General features: G+C 42.8%; 1 pseudogene; it reads right to left on the reverse strand.

Annotated features, from left to right (window-relative positions):
- Positions 1-4,983: 4,983 nt before the first annotated feature.
- Positions 4,984-7,969, reverse strand: LOC120063411 (annotated as a pseudogene).
- Between the last annotated feature and the right edge of the window lie 2,735 nt (positions 7,970-10,704).

The raw sequence follows: 10,704 nt of genomic DNA on the forward strand, positions 1-10,704 counted from the left end.
ATCAAGGCATCAAGCTCATTGATGAACTCTCCAAGGGAACCTGGAGGGCGATAAATGATAAGGATGTTAAGCTTGAAAGGGCTGGTAACTGTGACAGCATGGAATTCAAAGGAGGCGATAGACAGATGGGTAAGGGGAGAAAGAGAGAATGACCACTTGGGAGAGATGAGGATCCCAGTGCCACCACCCCGCTGACCAGAAGCTCTCGGGGTGTGCGAGAACACGTGGGCAGACGAGGAGAGAGCAGTAGGAGTAGCAGTGTTATCTGTGGTAATCCATGTTTCCGTCAGTGCCAAGAAGTCGAGGGACTGGAGGGAAGCATAGGCTGAGATGAACTCTGCCTTGTTGGCCGCAGATCGGCAGTTCCAGAGGCTGCCGGAGACCTGGAACTCCACGTGGGTCGTGCGCGCTGGGACCACCAGGTTAGGGTGGCCGCGGCCACGCGGTGTGAAGCGTTTGTATGGTCTGTGCAGAGAGGAGAGAACAGGGATAGACAGACACATAGTTGACAGGCTACAGAAGAGGCTACGCTAATGCAAAGGAGATTGGAATGACAAGTGGACTACACGTCTCGAATGTTCAGAAAGTTAAGCTTACGTTGCAAAAATCTTATTGACTAAAATGATTAAAATGATACAGTACTGCTGACTGGTGAAGTAGGCTAGCTAGCAGTGGCTGCGTTGTTGACTTTGTTTGAAAGTGTAGCTGGCTAGGTAACCTCGATAACTGGCTAGGTAACCTCGATAATTACTCTAAACTACACAATTATCTTAGATACAAAGACAGCAAAGACAACTATGTAGCTAGCTAACACTACACTAATCAAGTCGTTCCGTTGTAATGTAATAGTTTCTACAGTGCTGCTATTCGGTAGAAGTTGGCTAGCTGGCTAGCTAGCAGTGTTGACTAGGTAGGAGAACGGTGGCGCGGCGGACGAAAATAGCTGGCTAGCTAACCTCGATAGTTACTCTAAACTACACAATTATCTTAGATAAAAAGACAGCAAAGACAACTATGTAGCTAGCTAACACTACACTAATCAAGTCGTTCCGTTGTAATGTAATAGTTTCTACAGTGCTGCTATTCGGTAGAAGTTGGCTAGCTGGCTAGCTAGCAGTGTTGACTAGGTAGGAGAACGGTGGCGCGGCGGACGAAAATAGCTGGCTAGCTAACCTCGATAGTTACTCTAAACTACACAATTATCTTAGATACAAAGACAGCAAAGACAACTATGTAGCTAGCTAACACTACACTAATCAAGTCGTTCCGTTGTAATGTAATAGTTTCTACAGTGGTGCTATTCAGTAGAATAGCAACTTCGGTAGAAGTTGGCTAGCTGGCTAGCTAGCAGTGTTGACTACGTTAGAAGTGCGAAAATAGCTGGCTAGCTAACCTCGATAATTACTCTAAACTACACAATTATCTTTCATACAAAGACGGCTATGTAGCTAGCTAAGATCAGACAAATCAAACCGTTGTACTGTAATGAAATGAAATGAAATGTAATACTACCTGTGGAGCGAAGCGAAATGCGACTACTCGCTCCAACCCGGAAGTGGAGCGAGAATACAACAATCAACTTGTTGTATTGCCAAAGAAAGATGGCAAGTCAACAGTATAGAGTTATTATTATTATTATCATTGTTGTAGAGTATAGAGTTATTAACTGCAGAAAAAGTCAGGCATCGAGAGGGCCAACAACTCTACTTTGTGTCACCACAAAGATGTCCAGTGACAAGCGAAAATTTATTTTTAGTTTCAGTTGAACAGCTGTGAGGTCGTTGTACTCTCTGTTGTGGTTGAGAGTAGGAGAGGGGAAATGTGCTCTGTCTCTGCTGCTAAGCACACTCTTCAGAGGAAGTTCACATTAACTCTGGGGTCACACCAAGACCTAGACCAGGGACCACACCAAGACCCGAGTCACACTAAGACCAGGGGCCACACCAAGACCCGAGTCACACTAAGACCAGGGGCCACACCAAGACCTGAGTCACACTAAGACCATGGGCCACACCAAGACTCGATTCACACTAAGACCAGGGGCCACACCAAGACCCAAGTCACACTAAGACCAGGGGCCATACCAAGACCAGGGGCCACACCAAGACCAGGGGCCACACCAAGACCCGAGTCACACCAAGACCAGGGGCCACACCAAGACCAGGGGCCACACCAAGACCAGGGGCCACTTCACCCTCCTACATTGTTGCTTCCCCTTCCTAACATACATACAGTAGAAGTCGGAAGTTTACATACACTTAGGTTGGAGTCATTAAAACTTGTTTTTCAATCACTCCACCAATTTCGTGTTAACAAACTATAGTTTTGGAAAGTCGGTCAGGACATCTACTTTGTGCATGACACAAGTAATTTTTCCAACAATTGTTTACAGACAGATTATTTCACTTATAATTCACTGTATCACAATTTCAGTGGGTCAGACATTTACATACACTAAGTTGACTGTGCTTTTAAACAGCTTGGAAAACTCCAGAAAATGATGTCATGGCTTTAGAAGCTTCTGATAGGCTAATTGACATCATTTGAGTCAATTGGAGGTGTACCTGTGGATGTATTTCAAGGCCTACCTTCAAACTCAGTCACTATTTGCTTGACATCATGGGAAAATCAAAAGAAATCAGCCAAGACCTCAGAAAGAAATTGTAGACATCCACAAGTCTGGTTCATCCTTGGGAGCAATTTCCAAATGCCTGAAGGTACCACATTCATCTGTACAAACAATAGTACGCAAGTATAAACACCATGGGACCACGCAGCCGTCATATCGCTCAGGAAGGAGACGCATTCTGTCTCATAGAAATGAACGTACTTTGGTGCGAAAAGTGCAAATCAATCCCAGAACAACAGCAAAGAACCTTGTGAAGATGCTAGAGGAAACAGGTACAAAAGTATCTATATCCACAGTAAAACGAGTCCTATATCGACATAACCTGAAAAGCCGCTCGGCAAGGAAGAAGCCACTGCTCCAAAACTGCTGCTCCATAACCGCCATAAAAAAGCCAGACTACGGTTTGCAACTGCACATGGGGACAAAGATTGTACTTTTTGGAGAAATGTCCTCTGGTCTGATGAAACAATAATAGAACTGTTTGGCCATAATGACCATCGTTATGTTTGGAGGAAAAAGGGGGGGAGGCTTGCAAGCCGAAGAACACCATCCCAACCGTGAAGCACGGGGATGGCAGCATCAGGTTGTGGGGGTGCTTTGCTGCATGAGGGACTGGTGCACTTCACAAAATAGATGGCATCATGAGGAGAGAAAATTATGTGGATATATTGAAGCAAAATCTCAAGACATCAGTCAGGAAGTTAAAGCTTGGTCGCAAATGGGTCTTCCAAATGGACAATGATCCCAAGCATACTTCCAAAGTTGTGGCAAAATGACTTAATTAAGGACGACACGGTCAAGGTATTGGAGTGGCCATCACAAAGCCCTGACCTCAATCCCATAGAAATTTGTGGGCAGAACTGAAAAAGCATGTGCGAGCAAGGAGGCCTACAAACCTGACTCAGTTACACCAGCTCTGTCTCAAAGAATGGGCCAAAATTCACCCAACTTATTGTGGGAAGCTTGTGGAAGGCTACCTGAAACGTTTGACCCAAGTTAAACAATTTAAAGGCAATGCTACCAAATACTAATTGAGTGTATGTAAACCTCTGACCCACTGGGAATGTGATTTAAGAAATAAAAGCTGAAATAAGTAATTCTCTCTATTATTCTGACATTTCACATTCTTAAAATAAAGTGGTGATCCTAACCGACCTAAGACAGGGAATTTTTACTAGAATTAAATGTCAGGAATTGTGAAAAACTGAGTTTAAATGTATTTGGCTAAGGTGTATGTAAACTTCTGACTTCAACTGTACGTTAACACACAGAGAAAGAGAAATAAAGACAGAGAACTGAAATACCTGTGAGATTAAATGTCTGGAGGTGAAAGGGTGCCACCCTGACTGTCCTATTATTCTCTGCACCTGAAATACCACAAAGCCAGATTGACCCTGTTAGAAGACATCCCCACCTGAAAGATAACAAAGCCTGGCTGACCTCAGGAGAAATCCCAGCATAAATGCTCCCAGTGTGTTTCTCAGGAACGTTCCTGTTCCATTAGTTACGTAATCGGAGACCAGTGTCATTTGTGTGAGAATGCAAACATTTGATTGTGCCGCACAGTTTCTAATAAACTTCTACTTGACTCTACTGATCAGTGATGTGTAATCATTCACATCTGAACTGTATTGAAGATCTACTTCCTGTCAGCTTATCTACCTCTAGGATACCAGGGGCAGGTGGCAGAGTCCCAGGAGTAGCTGGAGATTTACCAAGTTGCCTTTTTAATGGAGAATAGACAATCGTGTCCAACTTGTCGGTATAGAATAACTGCTGTATGAAGTATTAGAACAGGTCTCTGGCATAGTTTTGTAATACCAGTAAATGCTTTGGTTATTTCAAAACAATCCTTTGACAACCACACATCTAGGAATTATTTACACCGTAGAGAAACAAAGGCCTAGAGTCCTGTATATTATTGGATTTTTAAAAATGTTGCGATCCAGCAACACACAGAAGTATTTCTAGCTTTGCATTTTCTTGACAGTCTTTACAGGAGGGTCTCCCCTCAGGTCCAAGTTAGCTGTGTCGTGTTAGTTTATGTACCAAGTCAAATGAGCAAAGCTTTATTTATTTTTGAATCAGCTGTGTAGTGCTAGGGCAAAATCCAAAACCTGCATCCAGGGCAGGTCCCGCAGAGCGAGTGACAGGATATGCTGAATGTTCTGCTTCTTTGAGAAAGCAATAGCCATTTAAAGCCAACTTAATAAGCACGCTGTAGAATGTAGTGGCAATACCATGGCAAAAATAGTCAAGACACCCAAGCTTGCCTATTTGATGGTGCAGCTCTAGTCAGTAGTTTCAGTCCCCAACCTTCTCTGTATGACAGACCTCATGAGTGACAAACGAGATGCAATGCAAAGTTTTATTAATGCAGTAATTTAGCGCAACAAGGAGAGTGTCTAACAAAGTTATACAGAGGAAAGCATTCCTACATGCTAAAACCGATAACATACAGAAGACGCCGGAGCAGAATACACAAATAAATAAGTGTCTGTAGAACGATCAGTCCCCATCCCCCAGCTAAATACAATGTACACAAATACTGGATGCATTTATGTCCCCGGAACCCCAACAATGTGTGGATAGATTATTAAGCAATCTTACAAAACCACTAGCAATCAAGTAGTGATGCCAAATTAAGATGTCAAGAACTACATCTCCCACAAGTCAATGCAGGATCACCCATCGTACAGACCTGCTGTAATAGAGATTACGTGCTTAACTTTGGTTTTAAAACACGAGGTTAACTATTATTAGCCTGGTCACAGATTAGTTTGTACTGTAAAGCCAAAAAATATAGCCATTGGCTCAACAGCACAAACAGATCTGGGAAAAGGATACCACTTTGCTATCTATACATCAATATAAAGCATGAGCTACTGTAGTCACAACACTACATGAAAATAGAAGGGAGATCTATAGGTCGGATCATTGATTAATTGGGCCAATAGGGCTCACATCAGACACTGATCAGCTGAGGGAACAGTTCATTGGCAAACACATCATCCCAGGATCCCTCCGAGCAGAGGGAGGAGGACATGTCGCTGAAGGGGGAAGGGGACCGCTCGTATCCAGAGTCGCTGTAGGTCTCCGTCAGGTAGGCACCAGTCTTCTCCAGGCCGCCCAGGGCCAGGTCAGAGGTCGGCGAGACCGCGGACAGGAAGTCATCCAACACCCCGTGACTCTCAGGGATGATGACCACTTCCTCCGGCTCATCTTTGACACACACCACCTCGCAGACCTCCTCAGCCAAAGAGAAGACCTCCTCCATCTTTGTCGCACTCTCCTCGTAATGCACTTCCTGCTGCCCAGGGGGAAGCGCCACCCCCTCCACAGGCTTGGTGTAGATGTGGTCAAAGTGGATCAGTTCATTAAGGGCCTCCAGCTTAACTGGTGTGGCCCCCAGAGCTGCAGGTGAGGGGGAAGGTACTCCTGCCCCCCCTCTGACCAGCAGCACCTCCTGCGCCTGGATCTCCTGCTCACTACACTCCTTGAGGAACAGCTCTGGGTCAAGGATGTCCAGAATGTCCAGCAAGAGATCAGACTGGAGGGTGAGAAGGAGAGAATTACAACTCTGAACAGAGATAGAAGACCATACTTGAGTCTATGGGTAGATCTGGAAATGGCCACCAAACAAGACTGGGACAAATAGAAAAACACTACTGGAAAAGCTCTTGGCAACATAAATCCAATCAATTACTATTCATTATAAAAAGTGCTGGTACATGGTTTCTTCTCCAATTGACAAAGCCCATGGCACACTACAAAATGTCTGTTTACATTAGCCGTAGCAGACAAAATGGTCTGTCTCACCTCAGAGTCTGTAGAGTCAGGACTGTCTGTATCCATTGGGAAATCTTCAGATTTGGGCATTGCTGGGCCTGCACCTGCTGCGGAGGCACACGTAGCCTGAGTACTGCAGACTCAGAAGACCCGATCCCCAAACCTGCATCAATCCCACTGGACTCCAACTCCTGAACCTGAGGAGAGAGGTGTTATAACAGTCCATTTTAAAACTGGGATGTTATGTTGTTATTTGTCACATGCTCCAAATACAACAGGTGTAGTGGACCTTACTGTAAAATGATTACTGACAAACCCTTATACAACAATGCAATTAAGAAAATAGAGTTAAAATGTTTACTAAATAAACTAAAGGGGATACCGGTACCAAGTAAATGTTCAGGTTAGTAGAGGTAAGATTACTGAGCCAAGGCTATGACAGATCTGACAGCCAACCAGGTGGCAACTTAGTTCACCCCCACCCTCCATCTTCTGTATAAGTAGCAACTCCACAAATCCGCTTACCTCTTTGGCTTCCAGGGTGTCCAACCCCAGCCTCTGTCTCAGTTCCTCATTCTCGTTCACCAAGCCACATGTCTTTCGCTGTAAAAGCCTGTTCTCAACATGAAGTTTCTTGTTCTAGAGAAGGAAAAGACGTGTGAACACCTCAGCCTAGCAGCCATTTACACCATAACACGTTTCCATGCTGGATATACAATCACCTCCAACTCCAACGCTAGAACTTGGTCTTCCAGGTCCCCCATTTTAGCTTTTTTTCTGTCTCTGGCTGTCTGGGCTGCAACTCTGTTCTTGAGTTTCCTGAAGAGGACAGATATTTGAAGCATTTTTCTTTAGAAATTGCTGACAGAACAAGTTGACTAACAGGAATGGCTTATTGCACAATCAGCCGCCATATTCCTGCCACGCAGGCAGAACAGATCGAGTGCAGCGCTGCTTCAAATATGAACAACTGGGTCGGACCAGCTGACTGACTGTAGGCTACTCAAATCCGTTGATAAGCAATACCTGTTGAATTTGATAGTCCGGCCGAGTCGTAGGCCAAAGATACAAATCTACTTTATATTCTAAATGTAGAACGTGCATGTTTTATTCTTAGCCTAGTTATTGGAAAGACTGAGAATTGCTGTTCATGGAATCTTTCCAAATGTGGGGCGAAGGGAGTAGCCGGCTTCCGTTGGACAATCAACTCACCATTGTTCCCCTTTGGGTCACAAGATATTATCGCATTTGATTGCTAGATAATCATTAACATAGGCCTAGTCATGAACATTGTTACACTAAACTGCCCCTTCATGAAACTAACCTGCGAAGCTGCTTTTCTTCAGGACTCAAATGAGTGAGTCTCTGTCTTTTTCGCAGGGGTGGCCCAGTTGTCGAATTTGAGTCGGAATCCGACGAATTCGCTTGGTTCGAAGCAGATGAGGGCAAAACGACCGAAATGGATCGTCTGTAGCACTGTGTTGCGCTGGGAGAGCCATTCTGTTTCCCAGATATCAAGATTACTTTATGTCCCGCTGTCACCACAACCATCTTGTTTACCCTTATGGACCTATATCGCTTAGAAATATTGGGTAAATTGTATTTAATTTTTAAAGAAACCTAAGGTTTCTCTCGGTCTTTCTATCCCCGTCAGTTCTCAAATATAAAAACGAGTACCGTTCGCTATCTATTTCTACAGTCGTGGTGAAATGTGATTGGCTCTCAGAGGCTGTGATGCTAATCTCTGATTTGTCATAGAGCTGATGTAATTAGCATTCCTCCCCTTTCCTGTAGGTGTAATTTCCAGTCCAGGCTACGACAGAGATATTAGAGAAAGGACTTCTGCCTACACTTGGCACCAATAACAAACCCGACCCGTTAAAAAAATTCCCAATAAAAATACCTAGAGGCAAGTATTTTCACCCTCGTGTATTAGACTACCTTCTCTTTAGACACATTTAAAAAGTCTGTTTCTAAATAGCAAATTAGTTTTCTTTTGGAGTACTTTCTGAATAGTTTACTTTATTCTAACGTTCTAACATTCTACTTTATAGGCCTACATAATTGTTCTAACGTTCTAACATTCTACTTTATAGGCCTACATAATTGTTCTAACGTTCAAACATTCTACTTTATAGGCCTACATAATTGTTCTAACGTTCTAACATTCTACTTTATAGGCCTACATAATTGTTCTAACGTTCTAACATTCTACTTTATAGGCCTACATAATTGTTCTAACGTTCAAACATTCTACTTTATAGGCCTACATAATTGTTCTAACGTTCTAACATTCTACTTTATAGGCCTACATAATTGTTCTAACGTTCTAACATTCTACTTTATAGGCCTAAATAATAGTTCTAACGTTCTAACATTCTACTTTATAGGCCTACATAATTGTTCTAACGTTCTAACATTCTACTTTATAGGCCTACATAATTGTTCTAACGTTCTAACATTCTACACAGTAGGCCTACATAATTGTTCTAACGTTCTAACATTCTACACAGTAGGCCTACATAATTGTTCTAACGTTCTAACATTCTACACAGTAGGCCTACATAATTGTTCTAACGTTCTAACAATTTACTCAGTAGGCCTACTTAATTGCAGTTGTAAAAGAAGATTATTGCAATGGACACATTTTTTTTTATAGAGAAGTTATTGCAGAAGGTTGCATCAGGTGTTTTCACCGCTGTCGCTAAATCCCCCCGTTGGTTTCTCCTCCATCGTTCAATAGTAAATGCTGTTTGTAAATGTATATTGAATTTAGATTACTGCCCTGACATTGTACAACTGCAATCCATCTCACTCATGTTGTGTGTGTGGCATTCAGGTCAAATAATGAAAAAGAACGGTTTTGTAGCATGGGATTGACTTGACTCATACAGGTCAACACTATGAGAATGTTTATTACATGTTTTTGTCTTTTTATTCCCCAGTCCTTATTTGCATGCAGTACATATTCTCTGTTCTATGTCATGTGTCACTGGTATGTTGAAGGTATGTTTACAATGCATTTGGAAAGTACTCAGACCCCTTGACTTTTTCCATTTTTTTTTGTTACAGCCATATTCTAAAATGTATAAAATAGTTTTTTTTTTGCTCATCAATCTACACCCAATAACCCATAATGACAAAGCAAAAACGTGTTTTTAGAAATGTTTGCAAATTATATAAAAAGAGGAAATATCACATTTGCGTAAGTATTCAGACCCTTTACTCAGTACTTTGTTGAAGCACCTTTAGCAGTGATTATAGCCTCGAGTCTTCTTGGGTATGATGCTACAAGCTTGCCACAACTGTATTTGGGGAGTTTCTCCCATTCTTCAGGTTGGATGGGGAGCATCACTGCACAGCTATTTTCAGGTCTCTCCAGATATATTCGATCGGGTTCAAGTCCAGGCTCTGGCGGGGACACTCAAGGACATTCAGAGACTTGTCCCGAAGCCACTCCTGCATTGTCTCGGCTGTGAGTTTAGGGTTGTTGGAAGGTGAACCTTCGCCCCAGTCTGAGGTCCTGAGTGCTGTGGACCAGGTGTTTATTAAGGATCTCTCTGTACTTTGCTCTGTTCATCTTCCCCTCGATCCTGACTAGTCTCACAGTCCCTGCCGCTGAAAATCATCCCCACAGCATGATGCTGCCACCACCATGCTTCACTGTAGGGATGATACCAGGTTTCCTCCAGACGTGACGCTTGGCATTCAGGCCAAAGAGTTCAATCTTGGTTTCATGAGAACAGGGAATCTTGTTTCTCATGGTCTGAGTCCTTTAGGGGAAAAATGCACTGCCAAATGTGGGCCCTTATATAAACAGGTGTGTGCCTTTCCAAATCATGTCCAATCATATTGAATTTACCACAGGTGGACTCCAATCAAGTTGTAGAAACATCTCAAGGATGATCAATGGAAACAATGGCACCTGACCTCAATTTCAAGTCACATAGCAAAGGGTCTGACTACTTATGTAAATAAGGTATTTTTGTTTGATTGATGAGGAAAACAATACATTTTATATATATTTTTTAATAAGGCCACAACGTAACAAAAAAGTGGAAAAAGTCAAGGGGTCTGAATACTTTGCGAATGCACTATATGGTGCAATGAGGAGGAACATCAGTTTGTGTTTTTCCCCATACCTTTCCCAGTAGTCTGACATCTTTAACATTCCTTCAGTGAAGAAAGTGTGGCTTGGAATATAGACAATCTGTTAAAGGTCCAGTGCAGCATTTTTTATCTCAATATCAAATCATTTCTGGGTAACAATAAAGCACCTTACTGTG

This window comes from Salvelinus namaycush, chromosome 18 (assembly GCF_016432855.1).
Source record: "Salvelinus namaycush isolate Seneca chromosome 18, SaNama_1.0, whole genome shotgun sequence".
NCBI classification, from domain to species: Eukaryota; Metazoa; Chordata; class Actinopteri; order Salmoniformes; family Salmonidae; genus Salvelinus; species Salvelinus namaycush.